Source organism: Athene cunicularia (genome assembly GCF_003259725.1).
Source record: "Athene cunicularia isolate RWA chromosome 7 unlocalized genomic scaffold, athCun1 chr7_part1, whole genome shotgun sequence".
Classification (NCBI taxonomy): Eukaryota; Metazoa; Chordata; class Aves; order Strigiformes; family Strigidae; genus Athene; species Athene cunicularia.
Window position 1 is genome coordinate 31,583,288 of NW_020799107.1, and position 15,837 is coordinate 31,599,124.

The window sequence follows — 15,837 nt, forward strand, 5'->3', positions numbered from 1 at the left end:
CCCCCCCCCTTCAATGTTTTGAGGCTTATATCAAAGATATAAAAAAATCTTTGGGAACCCCATGCATTCTTCATAAATAAATACATCAAAAAAAATGCATGGCTCTAAAGTGAGATCTCCAATAGTCATGAGCTGTAGACTGTCTGTATTAATAGTTTTCATGGAGACACCAAGGTTTGCCCTGCAGTCTTCAGATTTGGGATGCTAGTTCTTGAGGTCCCTTGGGTGAAGAAACTTGAGGCAGGATCTAGATGTGTCAGAGAGGTGGCCACAAGATTGTACTTAGAAAATGCAAAGAAAAATCATGTCATGCTTATGCCTAGAAAATAGTTTTCCAGCTGCCCTGAAACCACGTGTGATTGAGAACTGCTTCCTTGGAAATATTGTCAGATCTTGCTAGGCACAGAATTTGTGTTTCCTGAGGGACTGACTGTTCTCAAAGACCTTTATGATGTGAAGGACAGGAGTAACTGCAAGCTCAACATGCAGTGTCTTTTATCTTTTGATGGAGTTAGTCTTGATGACCCAGAACATGAACCAACTCCACATGTTCTGTATCCAGCAGAGAAGGCAGAAAAGGACAGATAAATCTCCCTGAAGCTGCTGGTTGTACCTCGATGTACTGGTGGTAGGATCATATTAATGTTCCTGGAGTTTACAAAGGCCTTCATGGGAATAATAAACTTCTGGCTCAGGTCATGACTCTAAGAAGGTGTTTTTCATCACCTTACTTTTTAAAGTACACTATTTTTTGAAGGTGAGAGTCTCCAGACTGAGAAGAAATATCTAAACCAAGTGTAAAATATCTTTATTAACCACCTCTCCTTGGAGTCACTCAACTCCAGTACTTAAATATCAACAGAAACTTAAATCTTGCTAGATGGTGAGAGTCCTGGTTAGGTCTCCAAAGACATTTATGGACCAGTGCATGGTCACTCTGCTGCATGCCAATCTGCTGGGACACCAGACAGCAAAAGCCTGGAAATCTCCTTATTTTGGTATGGACACAGTGGGATGATGGTACTAGTAAACAAGCTGGCAGTGCCGTGAGTGCTTTGTCCTGTCCCAGCAGAGTAGCTCCAGGCTGGCTGGGGACAGACAGACATCTGGAGGAGGTTCCTTCTGGCTCTTTCTTACCCAGGGGCAGTCACCCAGACTCACAGACACCCTTAATAACACTGGTTCTCTGTGCTTCTGCTACATTTGTCAGCCAGCCCAGTTCTGCTGGGAAATGCTAAAATTCAGATGCCCTTCAGAAATCACAAAGCAAAGATCTCCTTCTGCCACTGGTTTCTTCCTGTCTTAAAGAGCACCCTTACCAATGCAAAAGTTCCTTGCAGTCAGTCCTAAAATGGGAAAAGAAATAAATTGACAGCTTATCCCTCTAGTACAAATATGCTCATGTGGTCAGCCTGGTATGGGAGCCGAGGCTGCAGCCTAGACACACAGAGGGGATTGTAGGCCAGCCCTCTTGCACCATGTTATTTAAGGCTGCTGGTTTTAGCTAAAGCAGCTGTTACAGAATTCAGGAAATGTGTTGTTAATCCCCCATTCTCCTTTAATTTCTTGTTAAAAGAAAAAAAATATCCCCCTAAGATAAATGTTTGGAGTACAAGCTACAGCTGGAAAGATCTTGGGTCTGAAGAGAGTTTGTAGAACGTGCAAGGTGGCCAGATCCCAGCGGGGCTTTTCTTCTCATCTCCAAGAAGGAACAGGGAAGAGAAGAACAGGAGTTTCATTTCCACTAGTGACTTCCCAATATTCTGATGACATTTTCAGTTAGACCTGCCAGCAAGTTTGTAGAGAAAACATATGTTTTGTCATACATTGAAATGATGGTACCTCTGGTGAATTTAGAAATGTGATAAAGAAATTTTCAGAGCAGTCTCTAACTCCCTATTGCTTTGTTAACATTTTTTAGCATCCTATTAATCACTCTGTATGTATCTGTCAACAGATGATATTATGGATTCAGGAAGACTACAGCTCATTGCTCCAGGGGTTGTTTTCTTTAGGATTTAAGTCTATGGGCCCTTTGCCATTGACTTCACTATAACAAGAATGAACCCCTTGCTCTTATAAACAGTTTGCAATGCTTTTCCAACTCAAACTGGTTTCACTTTTATAAGGTATCTAAATGATCATCCAGAGGGTGAATGTTCTGATTTTATTATATCTGGAAGAAATGCTAATATACTTTCAGTGCTGAGCAAACAGTTCACCACCTCTTGATTTGCAGATGTTTTCATGTCGCTAAATGTTGACTTTGGTTTGTCATGCTTGTGCTAATCATGTAATTTGTTATTTGGGAAAAGCGACTGATATTTGAGGAAACTTGGATGAAGTTCTACAGATTTAATACATTTAACTCACAGACATTCTCCACTATTTACTATCAGCAAGTTATTCTCCAATTTTACATATTGGTTATCTACTTTGGGATGCAAAGAAATCCCCATGACTCATATGATCCAATGCAAAGCAAAAGTAATTAAGGCTGGATAAACAAACAACTCAACTGTGAATACCTTTCAGTCTAAAAATTATTCACCCAAATTTAACCCCTCATGCTGGGATTTGTTTTTATACATGCTTAAAAATAACAATGCCACAAGTACAAATTTCAGCCTATGTCCTTCCTGAATTTATTTAGTTGTTTCCTCTTGCCTCCAAAGTCTCACCCTTCCCAGCTCCCTTCTCCAACAGAGCCCCCTGCTCTCCATGGCCTTATCTCAAGGCAGCCAAATTAAGGAAAACTCTTCCTCCTGTGCTTAGGGGATTTGGGGTTGTGGTCAACCTCCAATAGTGACTCACTTGCATTTCCTGCCAAATGTTAATGCAGATTTTTTGCTTCAGAGCCTAATGTGACACAAAACAAATGACAGGTGCTTGCCTGGGTGTTTTACAAGGAGCATCTCACCCAATTACAAACGCCTTAAAAAACAAGCACTCCCAGAGCGTACCTTCACTGCACTTTGTATAAATTATACCTGAACCATTGTTTAATGTTTAATAAAATTTCTGATGCTTTTGAAATTTTAAACGAAGGACATTAATATAACCTATAGTACAAAGCCAGGTAGAGGTATAATGGGAAAATAAATTTCTTGCTTTCTCTTCTGTATGGGAGAGCTGTATTTCAGGTCTGTGTACACATAGCTCACACCCAGCAAATACAGTCCCCAAATTCTCTCTTGTGAAAACTTTCAATTCCATCACTCAGCCACAAATTGCTTTTGAACATAATTAGCATTTCTACTGGTACTGGGATCTTATTTATTTATGTGTCACAATGGTCCCTGAAAACTATAAGAATATATGAGATTTCACTTAGACTCAAATAAAAACTCCACTGTGACCAGAATCCCGTCCTGTCTAGGGAGGGAAGGAAAGTAGGAAATAGAGAAAGTAGTTACATTTTTACGACATCTTTCTTTTTCTTCCCCTGCCTTTTGGTTGAGAATTTCCTGCACTGAAGGCTGCATCTGGGCAATCATACCTCCTCCTTGCCTTTCAACATTAATTTGCCTAATTTTTTTCCACATGTTTTGCAAAGATAGACAACAAATAAATCCATTTCAAGTGCCTCTCCAGAGTTGTTTTTTATCTTGGTGAAAGGCATCTCTTTTAAAAAAAAAAATTCCTCTAATGTGAGTACCATCTGGCCTCCACAAACGTGACAGCTCAGCTCTGCTCTTCATTTCAGGGCTGCTACGGACTGGACGGCACCTGCTTCACCATAGAGTCACCACCTTCTTGGTCTCATGAAGGAGTAAAAGCAGGGTGAAGAAGGAAACCAGCAAGGAGGACAAACAACCCTTACAAGCCCCAGTGCCAATGGCCTGGAAGACAAGAGGTGGGCACCGGGAGCTGGCTAGGAGAGGCTCCCTAACGTTACAAGGGGAAGAGATGGAGGAAAATTTTTTTCCATCACACGCTTCAGTTCCCTGGGGAGAAACATATGAGCTCATCATGGTGACACCAAGTATGTTTCCAGCTGACAGTTAACAGTTGGCAAAGCAGAACTGGTGGGTTGGCTGTTGGCTGTCAGTGGCTGCTTATAGAATTTTTTTCCAGTGGGTATCGTAATTTTATTATTAAATTTAAGTTGCTCTGAAGGCAGAGCACTAGCATTGTGGTGCAGGATGCCACTCTTTGGTGGGCTGAGTTTGGGCAGGACTTTGCTTCTGTGCTAGGTGATCCGTGCCTCCTTCAAAAGCCCATACGCCAGGTTTGTCAGGGCTGGCTGTGACTCCTGTTGTGACACTCTGCTCCCCAATCTGCCATTAACATTCATGTACATGCCGACTGCAAAATAGTCTGTCATCTTCTGCTTCCAAAATCGGGCTAGAAATCACAGAGAGTATCTGGTATTAAAAACTTCTTGCTTGGCTATTCAACAGAGAAACATTTAAATGTGAGCATGCAAAGGGAAGTTGGTTTTTGTAATAAAGGGCTGTCCCTGTTCCCAGGAGAGCTGCATTTTGCACAGGGCCCTGCCACAGGCTTCCTCAGTCTGGCCATAATCACTTCATCTTGCTGGGCCCCAGTTTTCCATCTTTAAAATCTTCCTTTCCTTGCAGGAAGGTCATGAGGCTAGATCCATCACTGTAAGTGAGAGGCTTTATTACTGAGGTGGTGTCATGCCAATACAATAGTAATAATAAATAACTTCTCTAAAAGTGTAAAAGGATCTGACATTATTAATTGCAATTCAAGCACTTGCAGCGTGTGTGGACTGGGATTGAATGCAGAACAGATGAAAGGTTTTTCTCTCGCTCACATTTTTGCACTTTGGAAAGAAATGGCTTTTCTTCCGCTGAAATGTTGTCAGTGCGCTGAACCAGCAAGAAACCTCTCACCTGTGCAAGTCCCCATCGCTCCTGTTGGGCCTCCCATGACCCAGCTGGGTTCAGCGGTGGAAGGAAACAGCTTGATCTTGTAAGCTTTTCTATTTGTGTGCTTTCAGAATTCCTTCCTATTTCCCCCCCAACATTTGTTTCAGCCCTCTTTCATGCCAGGGTGCGCCTGTGAAAGAGGATTTCCACATGGATTTCCCTGGGGATTCTTCTCAAATACCTGCCCACAACATGGGGGCTGTGCTCAGTCCCTCACCCGCTGTCGCTGCCGCTCCTCCCTCCTCAGGGGAGGACTCCTCACCCTCTGCCCACGGGGTCACCGCCTCCTCGGGGCACATCCCCCTGCTCCGCCGTGGGGTCCCCCCGGGCTGCAGGGGGGTCTCTGCTCCCCCGGGGCCTCCCTGGGCGCAGGGCACAGCTGCCTCCCCAGGGGCTGCCCCAGGGGCTGCGGGGGAACCTCTGCTCCGGGCCTGGAGCCCCTCCTGCCCCTCTGCCCCGCTGCCCCGGGCTCCGCACAGCTGCTGCTCTCTCAGGCTCTCGCTCCTCTCTCCAGCTGCAGGGGCTGCTGTGCAGCAGCTTTTCCCCCTCTCGGACACGTTCTCCCAGAGGCGCTACCGCCGTGGCTGATGGGCTCGGCCTTGGCCAGCGGCGGGTCCCTCTCGGAGCCGCCTGGCCTTGGCTCCACCGACACGGGGGAGCTCCTGCACCTCCGCACGGACGCCAGCCCTGCAGCCCCCTTTCAGCTGGAGAAATAACAAACTGGGGAAGTTCATAAACACAGTACATCAAGATTTAGAATAGGAACAATCAGAAAGTCTCAGAGGTGGCAGGTTTCTCTTGTAATAGAAAATCCTGAGCTCTTTATTGTATTTTTCTTCCGAAAGTATTTCGCATGTCGGTTAAATTTTATCCAAAATAGAAGGAAATAACAGTATCTACAAAACCTTAGCTGATGCTGCCATCACAGTACAGGAGAACCATCCTGCTTCAAATTCTTGGCCAAATACAAAACAAGCGTTTTGCAATGGCATTTGTTCAAAAAACGTTAAGACCCAACCCTCAGCAAATTTCATAGGACCAGCTGCAGAACAAGCAGAAATACAGCACTGGCATCAAACCCTTCATTTTTTAAAGAGTTGGAAGCTTTCTTTTCTTTCTCCTTTAACAACAACTACAAATGTGTTAAATCTGCTCAGACCTAAGTAGAGATGCTCAGATGACTTCAACAGGAGGCAATGCTTTTAGATGCTTATAAAAAAAATGTGATTTAATGCATCTCTCCTGCAGGCTGTTATTCAGTGATGAATCTGCACAGGGCCTTCACAATGCCCAAAAAGTGACTAAAGCTCTTTGTTAACGGCAGAAGTTGGTCTCAGCTACTGCAGGGCTCTGGCACAAAGCATTGCACAAGGCTGTAGTCTACCCTCTACGTCTGAGTCCAGATGCTCGTCGGTAAGTTCACTGAGCAAAAGGAGGTCACATCAGCAGATATAATGTGTCCTTTGAACCTCCGGTACCTCATTTTCTGTCCTTTACTGTGGCATCTATCTTCCTTGATCACTGAGTAAAGGGTGGTTGTTTCGTTACAATGGAAATAAAAATAGTTGACACGAGAGACTGGTGTTTTGCCTATTCAGAACGACAGTGGAAAGTTGCACTCCCGAGTTAGCTCGAATAGAGTGAACATTATTAAGTGCTGACATGAAAAAGACCTCTCAAATGAGATAATGCCTTCCTACAATTAATCCTTCCTAATGAACTTACCCTTCAGAGGTGGGTAGAGCACTTTCAGCGTGAAGTTTGCTTCCTGTGATCATTTGCGCCAATAAAAGTCTTATGAGAAAGCTGATGAAAACTGATGTGAATGTGCCTGAAGTTAATTTATTTTGATACCTGACTTGTCAAGAAATAAAAAAAGTGGTTTGTACTTTTCAACCTGATCTGCTATCATACTCTCTCTTTATGATTTCTATTCTTTAATAACTCCTCGAATGATAATAAGGTTCCTAGGCATCTGCTTCTCTTTGAATTTGCAGTTGAGAAAATTCCATGTTTGAAATACTTGGAAATGGAGTTTTATTTGATAACCTGTATTTTTGAGGTGGATAACTACTTTGCTGAATGCCTTGATGGTTATTTCAGTAATAGTAGTCTGAAAGTGCTTTTCTGGCTCTGAGAAATTTTGTCTGAGGAAAGAAACGTTTTTCCACCCAAGCTACATTATAATGATACTTTGCACTTAGGTAGATTCTTTGATCAAAGCATGTTTTATTCATCAATTCACCAGACCCTCAATTGGTTTTGCCTAATTGTGACTCTCTTTATACCACACAGGCTTGGAAGTCCAACCGTGACAGTTTTTCACTTCTTTTCCTTGTGCTTTGGAGATCTCAAGAGGGAAAGTGCCAGAGAGGGGAAAAAAAATGTGAAAGTTCAAATGAAGCAGGAGGTGCCAGACTAAAACAAATCCGGGGGAAGAAAAACATCAGAAAAATTGGTAAGAAGGTTTTTTAAACCATATATTTATGATGTGTCAGTTCTTTCATAAAATCAGGAGCTCCTGTTAAACTGCAATTAGAACTGGTTCTACATAGCTGAAAGTGTGAGACCATCTCCAAATGAGGGCACCTGAAATTAGCTGTCTAGTACTTACTTCTATTTTAGGAACTCATTCTAGTGATCTGATTTTCACAGATGCTGGTGAGCATTTTTGCAGCCTTGAAAAACGAAAACGTGCCTGAAAATTAGGACTTAAGTTGATAAACTGAAATACCCAAATTTTGAATGTTGACTACTGCAACTTACCCACTGCTATAAAATGATTCAGTGACAGGATCATAAATAGCAATTTTAAGTCCTCTCCATCTCCAATCTAACCAGCAAAAGAAAAGATATTGAATGAGGGCAATGGACCTAATAGCTGTGTAGAAATAATTTTCCAACTGCTACACATTTTTGGGGTCATGATAAAATTAGCCACTTTGAATTTGTGCAGCCCAGTTTTATACCTCAAATGGAGAACTGGGATAATTTTTGAGCACTACAAGCATCTAATGCTTCTTAGTCCCTGTGGCAAGAAGGAATAGGTTTTTAAAGTGCACTTTATTAAATATGGTTGCAGAAGAGCCAGTGTATCCAGGCTAGTGTATCCAGGTAATAGGCACTGAATTAATATTTATTTTCATATTCTGGAAGAGTATCTCAATCAAAGTGAGACTTTATGGTCTGTTTTTAATTTCACAGTTATAAAGATGAACATACAACTTTTTCAAAGAAATAATTAGGTATCACAGAATAAATCACTTTCCTACAAAATAATAACAACACATTTAATTAAGTGAAAAACTATCCCAGCTCTAACAGATTTTAGTGTCTATAATTTATTTCTAGATTAATGGGTGTTTTATAGTCCACACTACCTTGTGTATAATAATCATAGAATCGTAGAACACCAGGTTGGAAGGGACCTCAAGGATCATCTGGTCCAACCTTTCTTGGCAAAAGCACAGCTTAAATGAGATGACCCAGCAGCTTGTCCAGATGAATCTTAGAAGTGTCTGGTGTTGGGGAATCCACCACTTCCCTGGGGAGATTATCCCAGTGGCTGATTGTTCTCATTGTGGAAAATTTCCCTCTTTTGTCCAATTGGAATCTCCCCAGGAGTAACCTGTACCCATTACCCCTTGTCTTTTCCACATGACTCCCTGTACAAAGGGAGTCTCCATCTTCTTTGTACCCACCCTTTAAATACTGGAACACGGTGATAAGGTCTCCCCAAGCCGTCTCCTCTCAAACCCAGTTCTCTCAGCCTTTCCTCCCATGGCTGCCCAGTCCCTTGATCATCTTTGTGGCCCTTCTCTGGGCCCTCTCCAGCCCATCCACATCTTTTTTGTATAGCGGGACCAAAACTGAACACAGGATTCCAGGTGGTGCCTGACAAGGGCTGAGTAGACTAGGACAATGACTTCTTTCTCTCTGCTGGGGATGCCCTTGCTGATGCAGCCCAGCACCCCGTTGGCTTTCATTGCTGCAGCAGCACATTGTTCTCTCATATTGAGCTTGTTGTCCCCAGGTCCTCTCACAAAGCTGCTCCCCAGCTAGGTAGATCCCAGCCTGTGCTCCGTTCCTGGATTATGTATTCCCAGGTGCAAAACTTTACACACATCCTTGTTGAACTTCATAAGGTTCTTGTTATCCCCCTCTTCCAGCCTATCCGGGTGTCCCTGCAGGGTGCCTCTGCCTTCCGCAGCGTCCACCTCCCCACCCAGTTTGGTATCATCAGCAAACTTCATCAAGGTACACGTGATACCATCATCCAGGTCACTTATGAAGAGATTAAACTACATTGGGGACCCCACGTGTGACAGGTTGGAAAAGGAGCTATTTCCCACTATTTCCCACCACCCTCTGGGTGTGGTCAGTCCACCAGCTCCCCACCCACCACACAGACCCCTTGTCTAGACTGTAACACATCAGCTTCTCTATGAGGAGACTGTGGGGAACCATATTGAAAGCCTTGGTGAAATCCAGGCAATGTCCCCTGCTCGTCCCACATCAACTGAGCAGGTTACTTTGTCATAGAAAGTGTCAGATTTGTAAGCGTGATTTGCACTTGGTGAATCCATGATGACTTTTCCCAATCATGTGTTTCATTTGACTTGTGGTAGGCCTCAGGAGGATTCCTTGTATGACTTTCCCAGTGAATTAAGTAAAATTTATAATTTCCTGGTACCTCCATTAAGCCCTTCTTGTAAATAGGGGTGACATTAGCCTTCTTCCAGTCTTCTGGGGTGTCCCCTGATTTCCACAACTTCTCAAAGATTATGGAGCATGGCCTTGTAATGGTGTCAGCCAGCTCTCTTACCACCCTTGGTTGGATAACATCAGGGCCCATCGATTTGTAGGGATCAAGCTCCTGTAACAGTTCACATTCCAACTCTTCCTTCACTGATGGTGGGTCTGTGTTTCTGCCGACCTGGATTTTTGTTCCCAAGGCCTGGGACACAACAGTGCTGGTAAAGACAAAGGTGAAGAAAATGTTGAGAACCTCTGACTTTTTGGTGGTTTTGGTGACTAATTCACCAGTAAATACTGGGCCAGTATTTTCCTTCTGTTTCTGCTTGTTGTTTATGTGCTTGAAGAACCTTTTCTTGTAGTTTTTGACATCTCTGGCCAATTTCAATTTGAGCTGGGCTTCTGCTTTTCTAACTGCATGCCCTGGCAATGTCTTTGTAGTTCTCAATGGGTATTTGTCTACTTTTCCATCTCTAGTACGGTTCTCTTTTGGTTTTGAGCAGACTCAGAAGCTCAGTTAATCCAGGGGGGTTTCTTGCTCCACCTACTTCCCTTACCTTTAAAGGGGATGAACTCTTTTTGTGCTTCCAGGAGAGCATTTCTGAAAAACTCACAGATCTTGTTGGCTCCTTTATCCTTCAGGGAAAGCTTCCCATGGAATCCCTCCCAGCTGAGCTCTAAGCTAGCTGAAGTTTACTCTTCTCAAATCTAAAACCTTTGTGTTAGTACTAACCACCAGAATTCTCATCAGGATGCCAAACTCATAATATTGCCATTGCCGCAGCCAAGGCTATTGCTAACCGAGATATTACAAAGCAGGTTTTCTTGGTTTGTGTAGTAAGTCCAACAGTGCTTCATTTCTGGTTGGCACATCTAACATTTGTATGATGAAGCAGTCCTCTATGCATTCCAGGAACTTGATGGATAATGTGTGAGCTTCTGTATTGTTCTTCCAACAAATATCTGGGTAGTTGAAGTTGCCCATAAGAACAAGGTTCTGTTGTCCTGAAGCTTGCTTAAGTGACCTAAATTGGCCTTATCATCTTTGTTTGGAGGTCAGTAGCAGATGTCTAGTGTAAGATACCCCTTGGAGATGACCTCTCTGATCTTGACCTAGAGGTATTCTGTAAGGCTTCCACAATCACCATAGCTGACTTCTATACAGTCAAGATTCTCCTTAACATAGAGCACAGCTCCTCCACCTCTTCCCTGCCTGGCTTTACAGAACAGCTTATAGCCACTCATCATGATTCGCTAGTCATGTGATTTGTCGTGCCATGTTTCAGTTATTCCTATGATATCATAACTTTCTGACCGGGCACAGAGCTCTAGTTCCTCCTGTTTGTTCCCCAGGCTTGTGCATTGGTATACATACACTTGAGGTCATTGGTCTAATAATAATGCTTTTTTTAATTACTATATATGCTTCTGTTCCGTGTAGGTTAGCTACTATTATACCCATTCTTTTCAGTGAATGTCTTTTCCTTATAATGAAAATTATTTCCTTTGCTCATTTTTGACAGACACTGTATAGCTGCATCTGTCCTGTATACTGGGACTAAACTAGCATATGTTTGTCTTTCCCTGGCGGTCCCATCGATGAGCTCGGGTTAAAGTGGGCACTCCTTTAAAGAGCCATTGCTGCTGCTGTTGAAATAATTATGCCCCATGTGGCACCTTACGCCATCCTTATTTAAAGACAGAAAAGATTAGAACCGTAGGATTTTTTCAGTGTTAGTAAGTAAATAGGTAAATAATCTTCCCAAAGAAGAGCTCATCCAACATGACCTGTGCCATGTCTGAGGACCCCGTGGTGCATTACACTCTCTTTTTCATTTCAACTTCACTTAAAGTTTCCTTCTGCTTTTGCACCAAAGGCAGCCCCACAGCTGAGGTCAGGCTATCAGGGCCCTGTGTTCCTGCATCACTTTTTTCAGTCTGCGGTGCCATCGTTGTACTCCTGACTTGACAGATTTATTTCAGATCCTTCTTTCTAGACTTGTGACGTTATATTCTTGCATCTAAAAAGAAAGCATATATAATCATGTGTAATTGCCTGAAAACTGGCAACAGGTTAATTGGAGCAGCCTATGGTCCTGAACTGGACATACAGGTTGCATAGTGGCTGTAAAACCTGAACACAAGCAATTATGAAGTTCAGAGAAACAAAGGACATTTTTGCTGGCCCTAGTCTTCAAGCTTCTGTGTTTCTCTCTGATATGATCCCCACCTTGGCAGCACTTTGAGTTTGTGCCTCAGAGCGGTAGGGGGGAAATGCTGCTGTTGTCTTCCAGAGCATGAGCAGGTTGGAGAAGATGTGTTCCCTGATTTTGGTTTTAAAAGCTTAGACATGCTTTTTGGCTTGTGGCTGAGCTGATGCTTCAGTGATTCCTCTGATCATAGAAGACACTGATGCATCAGCATCATCCAACACCAGAGCCATCTATTTACCCAGGGAAGTGCTGCAATAGATCAATGTTAAATGCTTATTTGCGCTTCACTGCTCCAAGGCACAGAAATTAATTACTAAAGATAAATTAACCCATGTGACAATGACTAAGAAATATACGTCCCAGGATAGACCACCTTGACCACAAACACACATAATTCTCTCTCTGATTAGGAGCAGCAGAGGGTTACGTGGCATATCCTTCAGCCAGAACTTGTTTGGAGTGGAGTGCTGTTGAGTTTGTTTGTGTGCCGAGAAGGCAGCAACTATTTGATGAGCTCCTGACTCTTCTTTTTCCATATATTAGTTGGTCACTGAATCCTCTGTGTCTCCGTTTGCCAGCTGCACATTAGCAGCAGTAATAAAACACCTTATGCAGATACCAGAAGACACAACCAGTGGCAAAACCATTGGTGTTGCATTAACACATGAGCTTTCCCTTTACATTGCTGCCTGCTCAGGAATGACACGTGCCTCTTCTGTATCAACTGTACATCAGCCAGTAGCAAGTTGAAATTTTTCTGTATTGTATGTGAATGCAAAGAGTTTTTCTAGCAAAAAGCCCTCAGTGCTTCTCATTGCAGCTGTAATCAGCATGTGGCGGATGCAGAAGAGAGATCAGCAGGATTGCAATCGGTTTGTAATCCAATTGCTTCAATTTTACCACCCCTGAAACATTTGCTTCTCTATTCCTCCTCCAAGAGTTGCCAAATTTGGTGGATTTGAATCCAGAAACATCTACCTCATCTTACTCCCTTTTTTTCTCTAACCAGCAAAAGTGTCTGTATCCAAGGGATGCAGGATGGATCTCCAGGTCCATGAGTGCCTGGGAAGCCACAGAGATGCTCTTAATTTTCCCTGCAAGGATAGCAGGAATGAGCTGCTTCCATTAACTTTTTGCCCCTGAGTCCTTACAAAAGCACTTGCAGTCAGGCTGGGCACTGCACATTCAGCAGATTGTGTAAAACCAGCAGAGTACAGGGAGCAGCATAGATATAATGGACTCAAGCCTGTACACTGCATCCATCGTAATGAGCTCTGGGGAGACCTGCAGGACTGCAGTGGGAATAACTTGAGTGGGGAAAACTCCTGGAACTGCTTCAGGAACAGTTTCTGGAGGTGATGTGGCCCTGCACACTCACACAGTACTTGGGGCAGCAAACCCAGCCTGCCCGGGGAGGCTCACAGGTGCCTCAGCTTCTGTGGCAAAGCTCTTCTGTAACGCAGATCAGTTCAGCTGTAACTCTCAAATAACTCTGAAATGACTACATTGCTTCCCTGTCTCCGTGGGAAGCACATCTACCAACCAATATATCTTAGGATTGCACTTGCCTTTTTCACCTGTGGCACCACAGACCCAGCTCATGCTGTAGCAGAGCAGTCCCTTGCTTGTCACTTTGTACCATCCCAAACTGTATTTTCAGCTCTCAGAGGTGTCCACTCCTCTCAGTGTTACATCCCAATCCTCCTCCATAAACAAAGGTGTTCCCTGGGTTTGTGGCATCCGCACATTTTTATCACCACATTCTTCATTTTCTGCCAAGATCATTAATGAAAATATTAAGCAGTGTGACTGAACCTTGAGGAAGATCCTAAAAAATGCCTCTGGGTCTGGTGCTCCTTACAGCGCTATTCATTGCTGGACCCCAGGTATACTTAACAGGTATAACCTGTATTTCTAGAATTATGTTTTTGCAAGCCAATCCTTTCTAAATATGAAAATCCATATTTCTGCCTGAGGCCCTGAAACACCACTTGTGGCTCTGTGGCACCCTCTCTTCACCAGCAGAGTTGATGGAAGCAGCCAAGCTAATGGCTGGTGGCATGCCCACTCACAGGGGTGCCTGTAAGACCCACCGAGCTGGATGGGGTGGGCACATCAGCACCAGCTCCAGGCCTGGGGACACCGACCGCAGCTTTCCCTGCCACAGGAGGCAATCAAGACCCCAGCATCGTCATCTGGAAAAGGTTTGGCCCCAACTCATCACCCGGTTGGATTTTATAACATCTCCTCAAGATCTGGCTTGCGGGTCTGAAGTTATAACCCTGTGCTCACCTAGATTGGGTGACAGGGAAATCATATTACACCTGGGCAGTGTTACAACCACTCTGTAAAAGCCACCTGTCCAAGCTGGTGCTGTTGCAGGTAATTTTTAATAATTTTGGTTTCAGGCAGCAGAGGTCAGCATTGCCCTGCTGATGGGCAACATCACTTTCCACCTGCAGAGAACAGCAAAACATTGCAAAGAACAGGTTTTATTAGGCCCTGTTCTTTTATTTTGATGAAACGACCATGAACTGTGCTTTTGAGCTACAGCAGCTCCATGAGGGGCAAGTAACTGAGCCATCAGCTGTGCCTGCAAGGGAGGGAGGCTGCGAGGTGGCCTCGCACATGTCATGGGCTGTTAAGGTGCCTGGGGACAGCTGAGACGTTCTCAAGGTGCTGCCATGAGACCTGTGGAACACCTGTGTCCATCTAGGGTAGCAGCAGCAGAGAGGCTGATACCCCTGTCACTGTCACATCCCCAGACATGGGTGGGTGATGGAGCCTGGGGTTCTTGGCCATGCTGGGGATGTTCACCCAGTCCTATTCATATCAGGACTGTATTTGGCCTCATTTAAATCTTGTTAAAAGGCTAAGAGATATTATAAGCATGTGACTGTCATGACACTTTTAAACAATCTATTGGGCCGTCTAGTTAGTCCATTAAATAATCACTTGTTCTTTATAAATGTACTTCTGACATAATATTGGAACAGGAGAAGAAACAGAGACATGAACAGCCCCTCAGGGGAATATTTTAAGGTCTTGAAACCCTCAACAGCATTGTCCGTGTGGGGAGTCATCCATGGAGGGGAGCTGGCTTTGTCAGAGGAGAAGGGCATGAGCCTGCCTTTGGGACTGAGGTGTTGGATGGACAAGCCTTGGTCTGAACCATGGCGGAGAGGTGGCAGCAAATCTTCATGGTCCTAAATACGTCATGTGGTGCACTCCTGATGATGATTTGTTCATACTTACAATCCTAAAAATGTCTCTGTGCACTGAGACATTAGGCAAGTAAGTGATGGAAACTTTGTTATCTGAATGTGTGATTTCCAAAAGAACTTTGAAACACGTGAGTCATTTTAACACAGAAATTTTTTGTTTCTACTTGGTGGTCACTAAAGTTGTATCTGGTCAAGAATACACAAAGACCCATTTGCAAGATAACCACTATAGATGGCATAATATAACTGTTTACTTAGACTTCAGCCTTTTTTCCTTTTTTTTAAATTTTTTTTTTAGATTAAATTATAACTTCAAAAGTTGTGAACATTTTCCTCAATAACCTGTGCCTTTAGCACAGAGATAATGCTCTGTGTGTATGAACACCAGGCTGTTCAGACACCCTTTGCCTGCTGCCTGCTTTTGCCTGCTCTGTGGCTCCAGCCCATGGCAGATTTCTCCCTTGTAAACGTAACACTGTAGAAGTATTAGTAAATGCACATCACTTATTTTCAGAGCCATCAACCTGGCATCAGGCAGCCCATTCACCAGGTAGACCATCTAATTTCTGTCCTATGTCCCTAATATATTTTTTTTTCTGAGCTAGGAATGTCATCTTTCTCATTAATAGTAGTCTTTATTTTGAAGTTTTTACCTACATTTTGAGTGATTCATCCAGGCAGTTTTCAATCTATATGTTTTGCATCATGCTAATGTTATATCACTCTTGTTGTATAATCAAAATATTA

General features: G+C 43.5%; 1 protein-coding gene across 3 annotated transcripts in view; it reads left to right on the forward strand.

Annotated features, from left to right (window-relative positions):
- The window catches only part of LOC113482039 (carnosine N-methyltransferase 2), a 36,653-nt gene that overhangs the window by 16,767 nt on the left and 4,049 nt on the right, over window positions 1-15,837 (forward strand). For 2 of the 3 annotated variants that reach the window (XM_026852301.1, XM_026852300.1), the window contains 2 exons: window positions 3,707-4,028; window positions 7,194-7,356. The gene's annotated coding sequence lies outside the window, so the exon portion shown is untranslated. Of the gene's footprint in view, window positions 1-3,706; window positions 4,029-7,193; window positions 8,018-15,837 lie in introns of those variants that run through there. The other variant, XM_026852299.1, reaches the window with a different exon arrangement.